We start from the raw sequence: 16,498 nt of genomic DNA on the forward strand, positions 1-16,498 counted from the left end.
CATTGGCTAGCCTTGTGGAGCGAATTCGACAGGAGAGAAGGACATTCTAAAACCAAACAACGATTTATTCTCGACCTAGGACTCCTTGTACAAGATTCTGATGGAAGCTCAGCAAAAGTTAGAACAATTTATGATGTTATTTCGTATTTCTGTGGAAAATGTTATTTCTATTATCTGCCGTTTTTGGCGGGCGCTGTCTCGCGTAAGCTGTTTGTTATCGTAAAGTTATTTTAAAAAATCTAACACGGCGGTTGCATTAAGAACCAGTGTATCTTTCATTTGCAATCCAACATGTATTTTTTAGTAAAGTTTATGATGAGTTCTTTGGTCAGATTAGGTGTCCAAAATATCTCCGGACATTCTGGGGAATCGATGCTACATTTTCACAATGTATAACCACGGGTTGCAGCTCTAAATATGCACATTTTCGAACAAAACATAAGTGTATTGTATAACCTGATGTTATAAGACTGTCATCTGATGAAGTTGTCCAAGGTTAGTGATTAATTTTATATCTTTTGCTGGTTTTTGCGATCGCTACCTTTTGCTGCTAATAAATGCATTTGTGTGTTTGGCTATTGTGGTAAGCTAATATAATGCTATATTGTGTTTTCGCTGTAAAACACTTAAAAAATCTGAAATATTGGCTGGATTCACAAGATGTTTATCTTTCATTTGCTGTACACCATGTATTTTTCATAAATGTTTTATGATGAGTATTTAGGTATTTCACGTTGCTCTCTGTAATTATTCTGGCTGCTTTGGTGATATTTTTGATGGTAGCTGCAATGTAAAACTATGATTTATACCTCAAATATGCAAATTTTCGAACAAAACATACATTTATTGTATAACATGTTATAAGACTGTCATCTGATGAAGTTGTTTCTTGGTTAGTGACTAATTATATCTCTATTTGGTCGGTTTTGTGATAGCTACCTATGCGGTAGAAAAATTGTGAAAATATGCGGTTGAGTCTTTTGCTATTGTGGTTAGCTAATAGAAATACATATTGTGTTTTCGCTGTAAAACATTTTAAAAATCGGAAATGATGGCTGGATTCACAAGATGTTTATCTTTCATTTGCTGTATTGGACTTGTGATTTCATGAAAATTATATTATATGATATCCCTGTCGCGTTAGGCTAGGCTATGCTAGTCAGCTTTTTTGATGAGGATGCTCCCGGATCCGGGATGGGTAGCAATGAAAGGTTAAAACAGTATATGTTTTTTCCCCCCATGTTAGAAATGCAACAACAACAAAAAAATCCCCAATTTCGTGATACCCAATTGCGATCCAATAACGATCTTCTCTCATTGCTGCAACTCTCCAACTGGCTTGGGAGAGGCGAAGGTCGAGTCATATTTTTACATGACCCGCAAAACTGCGCCTCTTAACACCCGCCCGCTTAACCTAGGAGCTAGCGGCATCAATCTGTCGGTGTTCATTCAACCGACGACCGTCGTCAGCCTGCAGATTCCCGGCCCGCCACAAGGAGTCGCTAGAGTGCAATGAGCCAAGTAAAGCCCCCCTGGCCAAACCCTTCCCTAACCTGGATGACGCTGGGCCAATTATGCACTGCCCTATGGAACTCTAGGTTGTGACACTGCCTGGGATCAAAACCGGTTCTGTAGTGACGCCTCATCCACTGCGATGCGGTGCCTTAGACAGCTGCACCACTCGGGAGGCCTTGTCCTGCAATTTTAAACAATATAAGGGGCTTGAACTTGAATTTGTAGGCTACCGGAATAGTCCTACTGTTAAAATCAGATTTCCTCAATTTGATGCTTGAAAAGTTATTGTAATTATTGTAGCCAACTTATAAGTTCTCCTGCTCCCTTATAATTATCTGTGACTTCATTTTTTATCAGTTTTTGTGAGTGATGTGACCGCTTTCGTTTGTTTCCCGCCGCTTCAAAAGAAGGGTGTTGCGCTACTCAGTTGCGGTAAAACCACCTGCAGCTACTATGAGGACGACAACATCTAATGTTGGCTTCAACTTGACTTTCCATACAAATCCTTCCATTAAAAAAATAACCTGGTTTTTGGTCAATTTCTCATTATAAAAACAGCGATGTTGAGATTCAAAGGGTGAGATTAATGCTACCGCTATTCATGGATTTATTATGTATGCCTGTGTCAGCCACATTGACTACATAACAATCGCCATGAATGACTTCAACCTAATTAGTCAGGCAATGTCCACATGATTCTCAAATATTTTAGAATGTAATAGTAATTTTAAAATCAACGCATTGGCAAGGCCCCTCAAAAAAATCATTATTCTTAACCCTCCTGTTCATTTCATGTTAATTAATTCTATGTTCCCGGTCCAAAATGACCGCCCCATTATAGCTGATTATAAATCCATAATAATACATATATTATCACCTAATGTTATGTTCGATCTTTTTATCAACTGAAGTTCTTGTGAACATTACAAGTTTTGAACTTCTATTTTCTATTTATGGCCTGTAGGCCTCATGACCTGAGCTCATACAACTTGTTTTTGAATAAAAAAAGCATAATGTATGGATTATTTTGACTATAACAAATACTCAGATGAAACATATTGTGCTATTTATCACAGACTACTTTGTGTCAAAGTTTAACAAGGACTCTCTCCTCCTCACAAGTGTCATGATCAAAGATATGATCAAGAGCCTCACATACAGTATATCGTTTGGCCATTGTGCTACCACAGAATGAATTGTGAGCAAGGCCTCAAAAAAGCTTTATATATTTAAACAATGTTGCAATTGTTTGTGAGAATGACAACAGGTGTGGTTCCTGTGGGGGAAAGATTCTATTGGGGAAAGGTTCCCGTGGGGGTTGCCATGGAAGCCAAGACGGGGAGTGAGTTGTATGTGTGCGTGTGCGTGTGTGTGTGTGTGTGTGTGTGCTCGAACACACATGCATGTGGAGGTCTGGGAGAGGATGTTCATCCATCTGATGAATTGGCATGTGCCTGAACTCAATTTTATACACTAATTGTAGTCTCACCCATTGATTTCTAATGACCTGTCATTTTTGACCGGGAACACCAACAGGTGTATAAAAGTTAAATAAAACACCCAAAATGTTATGAAAATTATCAAAATGTATTTTGTGTTCAGATGCCCTGTGTGGACGAAGTCATGGAACCTTATGACAATCATATTAAATTAACTACATTTTTCAGAGAGAGAAATTGTAAATCGGTCCAATTGGACCGGAACACAGCAGGAGGGTTAAATTGGTAAGTAAATTATACAATAGTATAACATTGTATAATGTTATGTCACACATTGGCCCCATTATTTATAGAAATACCTTTAGACCCAAAGAGTGGAAGTTCTTTGGAAGTTCCCCTTTGTTGTTACTTTAATATTGAAGGATTCTTATTTCTCTTAACTAAAATTAAGCATGCTTGGATTTTTTTGTACACATTGTCTATAGACTGTGGCACCATTTTAATGGCACACACATTTAATGGCACACATAACAACATGAAAAGTATGACCCATAACACTGTCTAATTCATAATTACTGCTACAGCCATTAACATAAATAGGTTTTGGAATATTCCTGTGGTGGTATATGAAGGTGGACATGCATGTGAGCCAGCAGCCAGGGTTTTGGTGTTAAAGGGGGTATGTGTGTGTGCACGTGCGTGTGTGCGTGCATGTCTCTGTGAGTGGGTGAGGGATGTGCTGCTTTTGTACAATGAATACAGTATTCATCAAATAAGGTCTCAGGGCTCTACGCTGACCTCTTTTACAAGGAGAACGTGTGCGCCTAAGTTGAAAAATGTAGGCGCACACAAATAAATTTAGGAGCACAATGAAAATATTTTAAGTAATAAAGCTAGAATCCTTAATTTTTCTGGGCGCACTGGTGCTCCTATATAAATGAAAATTCCATGTCTCACAGTGTCACGACTTCCGCCGAAGTCAGCTCCTCTCCTTGTCCGGGCGGCGTTCGGCAATCGAAGTCACCGGCTTTCTAGCCATCACCGCTCCATCTTTCATATATTCATTTGTCTTGTCTTGTTTCCATACACACCTGGTTTTCATTTCCCCAATCAATCTACTTGTATTTAACCCTCTGTTTCCCATCATGTTTTGTGTGTAATGTAGTTCTCTCGTTTTTGGAACTATAATAAAAGTGCGCCTGTTCATTATACTCTGCTCTCCTGCACCTGACTTCGCCTCCAATACACCATTGACACACAGCTAAATATTTAGGCGCATAAGCGAGTAAAATAGCCGCACTATAGAGCTCTGTCTCTTGTAACCAGAGACAAATGAATGTCTCTGTACTGGAAGATGGCGTTAGATAAGAATTGCTTTGTTGTAGGACAGAATAGATCTTTGTCAGTGAAGAGATATGAGAGCCTCCACATTCGTTCCCTGAAAACGTGTCTTCAATTTCTAAGTGTATGAACTTGAACCTGTAACATAGTTTTACAGCTGTATGTCTGTCTTCTCAAACTGACAAATGGGTGGCTCTTGCTTAAGATGAATGGCCATTTTAATCATCAGCAACACATTTGTCTTGTTCCGAGAGATATTTCTGTGTTGCTGTTGACAGACAGACTGCTGTGTATTATGTGAACAGGTACCGTCTGCTGGTTGAATATGATTCTCTTTTAGTGTTTGATTGGATGTGTCTGCCCATGTACGTCAACAATAACTCACATTTTGCAACTCTAACTAGTATGATCACAGGTAGGGGTTGCAAAATTCTGGTGACTTTCCCCAAATTCCCAAGTTTTTCAGAAATCCCGGTTGAAGGATTCCTCGAATCAAAAGTGAATATATAGGAAATCCGGAGTCTTCCAACCAGAATATCTGGAAAACCAGGGAATTTGGGGGAAGTTACCAGAATTGTGCAACTCTAGTCACACGGTAAAGAACTTGTGCTGTCTACAGTACCTCAAGGTAACTATGGTTGCCTAGATGAGTCATCCCCTCGATGGGGACCCTCCCTGGGTGGGTCACGTGTGCCAATCTCTCATCAAGTTCCTTACTTTAATGCTAAATTGTAATTATTTTGCCTCTATGGCCTATTTATTGCCTATCTCCCTACTCTTCTACATTTGCACACACTGTACATAGATTTTTCATATTTTTTCTATTGTGTTATTGACTGTACGCTTGTTTATGTGTAACTCTGTTTTGTTGTTTTTGTCGCACTGCTTTGCTTTATCTTGACCAGGTCACAGTTGTAAATGAGAACTTGTTCTCAACTGGCCTACCTGGTTAAATAAAGTTTAAATAAATAAATAAAATAAAACTTTGATTGTAACGTTCAAGCAGAGGTCAGAATGACCTGAATGTTATGTGATTCTAGCCCATAGTGGGCCGGTGATATTTCTGCTAATTAGTATATTAACCCAGTTGTCACAGTCAAACGAAAACAACACACACTGTACGTGCTGTACTAGGAGACAGTGTTCCCTCATTCAATAATGATGTTTCTAATTAATACTGTGCACAGGGAACATTAATATGTTGCTTCTACAGTAAACCAAATGCCTCAGATATGAAGCATATGCTGAAGTATAATTCAGTAATAAAAACAGCACAAAGCTAAACTCAAGACAAAAGGTCAACTCTAACCCTCAGTGCCAATGGTTTCCTATTGTGCTCTCTGTATCCATTTCAAACATTGTTTGAATGTATAGTGGAGTTGAACTCAAGTGTCTGTGCAGAAGGGAGAGGGTTTGCTTCGATGAACTCTCCTGAATTTGTTTACCTTTCCACATTGTAGTCATGACAACCCTTGCCCTTGTGGGATGTGGAGATTTTCTTGAGGCTAGGACTCTATTTTACACACATTTATCTACCCTTCTCTCACTGTGGATCTTACCCAAGTTTATACACCCTTGTGAACAAGCCCTCAGTCCAGCCTCTCTCAGCCTATTGTGGACAGTCTGTGTTTGTGACAATCAGATGATCAGCTGTCCGTCCTGTCTCCCTGTAGCGTTGTCTTAGGCGTCTGACAGTACGGACATTGCAACTTAATTCCCTGGCCACATCTGCAGTCCTCATGCCTCCTTGCAGCATGCTGGTCATGTGTGCACCTTAGCCACGCTCAAGGTCCTAAACGATATCATAACCGCCATCGATAAGAGACATTACTAAGCAGCCATATTCATCGACCTGGCCAAGGCTTTCGACTCTGTCAATCACCACATTCTATTCACTTCCGGCGCCGACAGAGATGGCCGCCTCGCTTCGCGTTCCTAGGAAACTATGCAGTATTTTGTTTTTTTACGTGTTATTTCTTACATTGGTACCCCAGGTAATCTTAGGTTTCATTACATACAGTCGGGAGGAACTACTGAATATAAGAGCAACGTCAACTCACTATCATTACGACCAGGAATATGACTCTCCCGAAGCGGATCCTGTGTTTTCCCTTCCACCCAGTACAATGGATCGGATCCCAGCCGGCGACCCTAAACAACGACGCCGTAAAAGGGGCAAACGAAGCGGTCTTCTGGTCAGGCTCCGGAGAAGGGCACACCGCGCTCCACTCCCTAGCATACTACTCGCCAATGTCCAGTCTCTTGACAACAAGGTTGATGAAATCCGAGCAAGGGTAGCATTCCAGAGATACATCAGAGACTGTAACGTTCTTTGCTTCACGGAAACATGGCTCACTCGAGAGACGCTAACGGAGTCGGTGCAGCCAGCTGGTTTCTTCACACATCGCGCCAACAGAAACAAACATCTTTCTGGTAAGAAGAGGGGCGGGGGGGTATGCCTTATGATTAACTTCTTATGGCTGCAGTCCCGTTAAAACCTCTCTGAACTACCCATCCCGGATCCGGGATCATTGTCATCAGAAACGCTGACTAGCATAGCCTAGCATAGCGCCACAGGTAAATAATATAATATAATATCATGAAATCACAAGTCCAATACAGCAAGTGAAAGATAAACATTTTGTGAATCCAGCCAACATGTCCGATTTTTTTTATGTTTTACAGCGAAAACACAACATATATTTATGTTAGCTCACCAACCATATCTAAACATTTTAAAAATCGGACATATATATATATATATATATATATATATATATATATATATATATATATATATATATATATATATATATATATATGCATATGCATATATACACATATATATACACATATATGTGTATTTATATATATATATGTGTGTGTATATATACACATATATACACACATATATATAAATCCACATATATATATATATATACATATGTGTAAATATACACTGCTCAAAAAAATAAAGGGAACACTAAAATAACACATCCTAGATCTGAATGAATGAAATATTCTTATTAAATACTTTTTTCTTTACATAGTTGAATGTGCTGACAACAAAATCACACAAAAATGATCAATGGAAATCAAATTTATCAACCCATGGAGGTCTGGATTTGGAGTCACACTCAAAATTAAAGTGGAAAACCACACTACAGGCTGATCCAACTTTGATGTAATGTCCTTAGAACAAGTCAAAATGAGGCTCAGTAGTGTGTGTGGCCTCCACGTGCCTGTATGACCTCCCTACAACGCCTGGGCATGCTCCTGATGAGGTGGCGGATGGTCTCCTGAGGGATCTCCTCCCAGACCTGGACTAAAGCATCCGCCAACTCCTGGATAGTCTGTGGTGCAACGTGGCGTTGGTGGATGGAGCGAGACATGATGTCCCAGATGTGCTCAATTGGATTCAGGTCTGGGGAACGGGCGGGCCAGTCCATAGCATCAATGCCTTCCTGTTGCAGGAACTGCTGACACACTCCAGCCACATGAGGTCTAGCATTGTCTTGCATTAGGAGGAACCCAGGGCCAACCGCACCAGCATATGGTCTCAAAAGGGGTCTGAGGATCTCATCTCGGTACCTAATGGCAGTCAGGCTACCTCTGGCGAGCACATGGAGGGCTGTGCGGCCCCCCAAAGAAATGCCACCCCACACCATGACTGACCCACCGCCAAACCGGTCACGCTGGAGGATGTTGCAGGCAGCAGAACGTTCTCCACGGCGTCTCCAGACTCTGTCACGTCTGTCACATGTGCGTGTGAACCTGCTTTCATCTGTGAAGAGCACAGGGCGCCAGTGGCGAATTTGCCAATCTTGGTGTTCTCTGGCAAATGCCAAACGTCCTGCACGGTGTTGGGCTGTAAGCACAACCCCCACCTGTGGACGTTGGGCCCTCATACCACCCTCATGGAGTCTGTTTCTGACCGTTTGAGCAGACACATGCACATTTGTGGCCTGCTGGAGGTCATTTTGCAGGGCTCTGGCAGTGCTCCTCCTTGCACAAAGGCGGAGGTAGCGGTCCTGCTGCTGGGTTGTTGCCCTCCTACGGCCTCCTCCACGTCTCCTGATGTACTGGCCTGTCTCCTGGTAGCGCCTCCATGCTCTGGACACTACGCTGACAGACACAGCAAACCTTCTTGCCACAGCTCGCATTGATGTGCCATCCTGGATGTGCTGCACTACCTGAGCCACTTGTGTGGGTTGTAGACTCCGTCTCATGCTACCACTAGAGTGAAAGCACCGCCAGCATTCAAAAGTGACCAAAACATCAGCCAGGAAGCATAGGAACTGAGAATTGGTCTGTGGTCACCACCTGCAGAACCACTCCTTTATTGGTGGTGTCTTGCTAATTGCCTATAATTTCCACCTTTTGTCTATTCCATTTGCACAACAGCATGTGGAATTTATTGTCAATCAGTGTTGCTTCCTAAGTGGACAGTTTGATTTCACAGAAGTGTGATTGACTTGGAGTTACATTGTGTTGTTTAAGTGTTCCCTTTATTTTTTTGAGCAGTGTATATATATATATATGTGTGTGTATATATATGTTTATATATATATATACACATATATTTATATGTATATATACGTATATATATGCGTATATATACAGTGGAGCAAAAAAGTATTTAGTCAGCCACCAATTGTGCAAGTTCTCCCACTTTGTAGGTGACCAAATACTTATTTTCCACCATAATTTGCAAATAAATTCATAAAAAATCCTACAATGTGATTTTCTGGATTTTTTTTTCTCATTTTGTCTGTCATAGTTGAAGTGTACCTATGATGAAAATTACAGGCCTCTCATCTTTTTAAGTGGGAGAACTTGCACAATTGGTGGCTGACTAAATACTTTTTTGCCCCACTGTATATATATTCTGCACATCTACCATTCCAGTATTTAATTGCTATATTGTAATTACTTTGCCACCATGGCCTATTTATTGCCTTATCTCCCTTATCCTACCTCATTTGGACATACTGTATATAGACTTTTTCTACTGTATTATTGACTGTATGTTTGTTTATTCCATGTGTAACTCTGTGTTGTTGTATGTATCGAACTGCTTTGCTTTATCTTGGCCAGGTCGCAGTTGCGAGAACTTGTTCTCAACCAGCCTACCTGGTTAAATAACGGTGAAATAAAATAATATAAATAAAATTGTCTAAGGCACGTTCACGCAGATGAGCAGGGACCCTAGGCATCTTTCTCTTGGTGTTTTTCAGGGTCAGTCGAAAGGCCTCTTTAGTGTCATAAATTTTCATAACTGTGACCTTAATTGCCTACCGTCTGTAAGCTGTCACTGTCTTAGCGACCTTTCCACAGGTGCATGTTCATTAACTGTTCATGGTTCATTGAACAAGCAGTTCAAACAGTATTTAAACCCTATACAATGAAGATCTGTGAAGTTATTAGGATTTTTACAAATTTTCTTTGAAAAACAGGGTCCTGAAAAAGCGACGTTTCTTTTTTTGCTGAATTTATGTGTGCGTCTGTGTGTATGAACACAATCTGTTTCCGTTTTCTGTTTCCATCACAAAGAGGTTTAGAACTCAATCAGCAGTAACCCTGCCATTGATTGTGACGCCTGTTGACGTGTACTTTGTGGTATAAAGCCAATGCGATCACGCTCTGCTGTTAGTCAAAGCGCAAGTCAATAATCCAAGGATATTACTAAATGCAGTGCATTGATTCTTTGCTCTGCAAAGTAGACAGGAGGGCTGGAGGAGCGAATAAGGTGATTGATTACACATATTACTGCGACTTAAGGAATGCTCACACCCATATCCTCTCACCCCGTCTGATCATTGCGTCTCTGCAAACCACAGGGGATACAAATGCATTTACGTGCTGACACACACACACACACACACACACATCTGTGTATGCTGAAGGACACTGATCTCTTATTGATTCACACAGTGGGAATAATAGAAAGGGATTGAATCGAAAAATAAGGATTACCTCTCTGGTTTTGCTGAACATGCGACTGTCATGAAGTTTGGGAGTTTAGTCTCTCTGACCTTTCGGAAACATAGATACAGAAAGTACTTAGTCACTCCTCAACACTCTCTGTTGAGTATAACGCCAGACAGTTATTTGCAGCTTTACAGAAAATACTTAGTAACATTTCCATTGTCTTCAAAGACATGACCTTTATAATGTCATTAGATAGCTTTATATGGGAACCTGAAACATTTCTGCATTCATTTAAAGGGATACTTTGGGATTTTGGCAATGAAGCGCTTTATCTACTTCCCCAGAGTCAGATGAGCATGCTAGCAGTTACCATAGACTTCCAGTCATTGCGCTAATGCTAGTTAGCATTGGCTCGCAAAACTACCTCCAATTTCCTTCATACTGGATGCAGAGACATAAAAATGGTATCCACAAGTTCATCTGACTGGAGGAAGATAAAGGGCCTGAAGTATTCCTTTAACACCCCAATACATTTGTTCATCTAGATACTTTTCCATGCACATATGGTGTATTTTAGATGTTAAAATGCGAGTGGTCTGTGGATGTAATTTTTTAGTGAGCAGTATGATGGAGCTCTTGGACTAAAGTTTGCCATCTTTCAGGAGAAGGACACAGTCAAAGCAGAGTGACAGTAACTGTCACTCTCCCCTTCAACGAGTGGGACGTGCTCTGCAGAGTAAAGTCCTTTCAGCCGGATGAAGTGCTTACCACACTGAAAACTTCAATAAACTGATGTGACACTTGTCTCCTTCTATACAGAAACTCTAGGAATGTCTGAGATGGTAAGACCCACATGAAGATGACACAGCAGTGTTTTTTTAGGAGACGCTGCTACAAAACAAGCAGTTGTTTTGGAACAGGTGGACTGTAACATCAGTGTTCTCTTCTAAAGGAAAAGTTAGCATGTGGATATTGTGAAATTCCTTGTAGCTTTGAATTTGATCTTAAACCAGGCAATAACTAAGTTAGAACTGCTGAGTGGGACTCTTCTGTAAGCTTTCTTCCATTAAAACCTGGTTGTAAATATATTCTAAATCGATTGAGGCATACATATTTAGCAGATCTTGTATAACTTACAAGAGGTAACAATATTCAAGCCCCTTTATTTGCGGTGCAGTTGTGACCATAATAGACCAAACTGTCTCGTTCTCTAACAGGCACCAGATATAGAATCTAATTAGACAAGTTTAAATATTTAATGCGTAACAAAGAACGTATAAGAATGGCTGCCTCTCACCTACCTTCTCTGTGTCTGTGTCTCTCTTTCTCTCTCAGTTTCATGGTAACCTACCTGAAATATCACGCTGGCTTGAATTAGCCTACTTCTCTGCATTAATATTTCATCTTGGTAAAGGAAGGATGATTCTCTCTAAGGGAAAGGTCTTCCTTCGCTGACAGACACCAGTACTGTATTATATAGGGCTTTCTGAAAAGAAAACACTTTTTACCTAACTGTTCCCCTCTGGGTCTCTTGACAATCTAATGTCTACCACAGAAAGGTTCATGTCATAATCCTGACCTACATGTACTATGGGTCTCTGAGAGTTTGCTTTCTTCAAGTCTGACACAATGGCGTCCAACAGACATATCACTTAGAAGAAAGTGTGGCTTTCAAGTCAGCTTATTTTTACTCTTCACTGTGACCTGGGAAAACCTTTGAACGATACGTTGTCTTCACACACAAGAGCGAGCACTGCCCAAAAATATAGTATGGAATTAAAAGTAATGCAACTAAATGTTGGGCAATGTTATAAAGAACCATAGAAGGCCTTTTCACCATATATATTAAAGTTTAACTCATATTAGATGTACATTGGGACGTCAGCATCATTTCAGAGGCATGAGATGAAGAAGGTCATTAACCCCTTAGAGTCGATTGACGCACCGGTGCATAATAATAAAATCCCCATCAAAATCTGTCAATTTAAACTAGAGATATCTGTTTTTTACATTGGATGTTTAAAAAAAAAAATAATGGTGGGAAAATGACTGGAACCATTTCCTTGTTTGACCACTAGGTTTTATGGGTATTATGACTCATACTGTGGTACCCTATGGAAAGGGGAGACTCTCACGAACACGATGGTCTCCGTTTTTCTCTACGAACCCCACAGGTATCAGGGGACTCGTCTGAAGTCGGTACTGTCAATGTGCCAACTTCTGCTTGTAGCGTCGGAACCGTTTGGGCAACAAAATAATGTGACCCCACTTTGGAAAGTGGAGATTCTCACGAACAAGATGGTTTTCTCTGTTGTGCTGTATGTCCCCCACAAGTGTCACAGGACTCGTCTGAAGGTAACCGGTACACGTTTAATACAATTAATGTAAGTATGAAGGTAGTTTTGTGTCTACCCCCCAAAAAAGGGTTAAATATGTGTAAAAAATAGATATAGGAGATATAAGAAACACAGGAAATATATCTATAAGAGATAGGAGATATAAGACCCTCCCACGGCTTAGACGTACTTTTACGAATTAAAAGAACCTGACTAATGGCATTAGAGAGAAAGTATATTTTTTTGTTTATGATCATGTAAGAAAGTACTAAGTGATTTCAGCTATTTCTGACTCGTCTTCATTGAACACCATAGGGAAGTGGGAAAAGCTGGGACACATGGAGCCAAATGTCTTCCGGTAGTGTCTGAACAACGAAAGTGCTTTTCAGATGCTGGCACACAAATGTCCCTCGCCAGGGGATGGGTGGATCTGGTTTTGAATTAAGGTGTTTGTGTTAACTGGTAGTCCGTAGAGGATGGTGGTGAGACCATTAGAGAGCAGAGTAGGAATCTCACCTCCGTGTTTTAGCATGGATAGACTGTTCTTCTTACTTTGTGTTTTTTCTTCTAAGGCCATGAGGGCAGGAGTCAGGGCTATACTAGAGGCAGCTGTTCAATCAGTCAATAACCATTGAAAACAGCATGCTGAATTAATTTGCAGCTGAATTTTCCCCCTGCTATTCAGTGTGCACTATTGATTACACATCTAACAAAATCCCCAAGGCATTGTAATCCAGTCGAAGCAGTTTGCAGTCTAGTTGGTATGCTCCAGACTTTGGCTCACCCTCCAAAGCTTCTGTCATCTGGCATATCTAATTGGATACAACTTCCTACCAGTGCTGGAGGTTATGACAACATGTGACCATTGTTGATGAAGAGAAAGTGAGAGACAGACATATGTTTTTCAAGGTCTGGACAATGAAGTAAAAACAATCTGACATAAGTGGCTAAAACATGATCACATACATGATCACATGAGGTAATTTGATTTCTCTCACAGGAAATAATTGACTAGTTTCAGTCAGAACAGATTTGTGAAAATCCCACAGAATTGTAACAAGAGCCCAAATACACGAGTGCTTGGGGAGGGACTTTCAAATCAACCAAACTCTCACTAATTATGACTATGGGCTTTCTAGCTGGGTAGTGTACTTGCTCTGAGGATCCATTGATCTATTTGTGGGGAAGATGCACTCTCCCAAGACCTACCACTTTTTGGCATGTGAACTCAAGGGATGACGCCATCACAGAAAATCAAAGGGTTCTGAGGTCGATTGAAGTTAAGTAGCTCTAGCGAAGGGAAGGAAAGACGAGGGGAAAGTGCAAATGGACTTTGACAACTACTGTGATACCCATAATGCAGTTTGCCCTCTGATCAAAGCATGACCCGTATATGACCACCGTTCTCTGACCCATCACCACTTCCTCTCAGCCTCTCTTGCCTCCCTCTGCACTCGAGGAAAGTCAGAATAATCCATATTAAGAAAAGCATTAGATGTGTTTCAGCTTTGATGTAATGCAGAGAAGATTTAAAATGTGAATTTATAGCGTCATAGCTTTTAGATGGACCAAAAAATGCATAAGGCTGTGAGTGCAGGATAATGTGGTTTGGTTCGAGTACTGAGAAGCATAGTCTGAAGCATCCATCCAACACAGTGCTAAAGCATGGACAAAGGAAACGTTTTAAGTCGTAATAGGAAAAAAGAGCCTATTCCAATCCCTTGGAAAGTGAACATTTCTCTAATATGTGAGTCTTTCAGCCCTAAGGCAGTATGCATTAGTTTCCTCCCTACTATATTTGATTCTGAATAGATTTGTAAGCTGACTTGCTTTAGCTATGATGATTTACCCTGAATTAATACTATAATGAATATCTGACTAATACAACCAGTATAAACCTAGTAACCAAGTCCTGTACTATTTTCATATTCCAGTGTAGGTTTTGGGTCAACGCGGAGCATCAATTAAAATGTATTCACAAAATGAAAGAATTATCAGTGGAAGTGATTGGCCAGAGTTGAAATAGATGTATGAACCAAACACTACTTATGTTAGCAATTAACCCAGTTAACACACAAAGTTGTGTTCATCAGACTGAAAGGCTAGTTATGAGTACATTTTAAACCTGTATTTTTCCAGCTTTCTATGAATCAGACCCACTGAGCCATCCCTGAAGGACCCAGGTGCTGAAGGACCCCAGCTGGGAATTGAACCTGTGCCCAGTCATGACAGGGCTGCCCTAATGATTGCCTGATGTTTTCTGACACATAAAGGCTATACCCAGTAGGCCCAGGTCAGGAACAAAGCCTGGAACATCAATATTTCATCAGCCTCACACCTCTGCAGTGAACAGCACGGACAATCCCATCCAGAACACTGCTGCTTACCCAACTCACATTTTTGCCATGGGGCTTGAAATAACTGAGAACCTCACTGGGCTTAAATGTAAAGTTGCTTTACTTCTCCCCCAGTCCCCTATGGGAGACCTCTGGAGTGGGCTTTAACCATAGCACTGCACATTGTGCATCAGTGCTTCATGGACCCACATGTGACATGAATGGTGAATGTTGATATTCAATAAATGCTGTGATTCGCAGAGCATATTAAAGTTCCAGTGAGCCACTGAAGCAGAAAAACTAATGGTTAACTCTAGGAATCTGGTGATTATACTGAATTCATATCTCAATGGGACAGATGATAAAAACATACCAACACACGTACACACCACAACACACGTACACACCAACACAGACGTACCCACCAACACACACATACACACCACAACACACATACACACCAACACACACGTACACAAAGTCTAGGTCCAAAAGGCTCCTTAACAGCTTCTACCCCCAAGCCATAAGACTGCTGAACAATTCATCAAATGGCCACCCAGACTTTTTACATTGACACTCCCTCCCCCCTCTATATAGCCTCGTTATTGTTATTTTATTGTGTTACTTTTTATTACATGTTTTACTTTAGTTTATTTAGTAAATATTTTCTTAACTCTATTTCTTGAACTGCATTGTTGGTTAAGGGCTTGAAAGTAAGCATTACACCTGTTGTATTCGGCGCATGTAAAAAATAAAATTTGATTTGACATGACCTCTCAACTCTGGCACCTTATATAGACAGGTGTGTGCCTTTCCAAATCATGTCCAATCAATTGAATTTACCACAGCTGGACTCCTATCAGGTTGTTGAAACATCTCAAGGATGATCAACGGAAACAGGACGCACCTGAGCTCAATTTCGAGTCTCATAGCAAAGGGTCTGAATACTTATGTAAATAAGATATTTCAGTTTTAAATATTAATATATTTGCAAACATTTCTACAACGTTTTCACTTTGTCATTATGGGGTATTGTGTGCAGATTGATATATATTTAAATCTAGATTTAATCCATTTTAAAATAAGGCTGTAACATAACAAAATGTGGAAAAAGTCAAGGGGTCTGAATACTTTCGGACTGTACATTACGCTGTACATTACGTATTTTTTAACCAGGTGCAGGAGAAAAGTTATTAAAACCCAGACCTAATGAAGATCTATGAAAAAAAACATTTCCACATGGGAGCGTAGATAGCGGTGTGCAGAGACATTTTTACCTTTTGTTAAAAGATGCCTCTTCCACCAGACCCTCCTTCCCAAAGAAATTTGTCTAATTATGTTTCGTGTGGAGAGAGAGAGAGAGAGAGAGAGAGAGAGAGAGAGAGAGAGAGAGAGAGAGAGAGAGAGAGAGAGAGAGAGAGAGAGAGAAAGAGAGCGAGAGAGTGAGAAAGTGTGCACAGTGGGCTCTGCCAGCAGGTAAGATGACTCCTCTCTGAGTTTCTTCCTGGGTGATGATTGCCTATCGGTGCAACCTCACAGCCCTCATCAAAGTCTCTGTCTGGGAGGCCAAATCATACTGTGACACCACCTAGCGACTCAA

This window comes from Salvelinus namaycush, chromosome 8 (genome assembly GCF_016432855.1).
Source record: "Salvelinus namaycush isolate Seneca chromosome 8, SaNama_1.0, whole genome shotgun sequence".
Classification (NCBI taxonomy): Eukaryota; Metazoa; Chordata; class Actinopteri; order Salmoniformes; family Salmonidae; genus Salvelinus; species Salvelinus namaycush.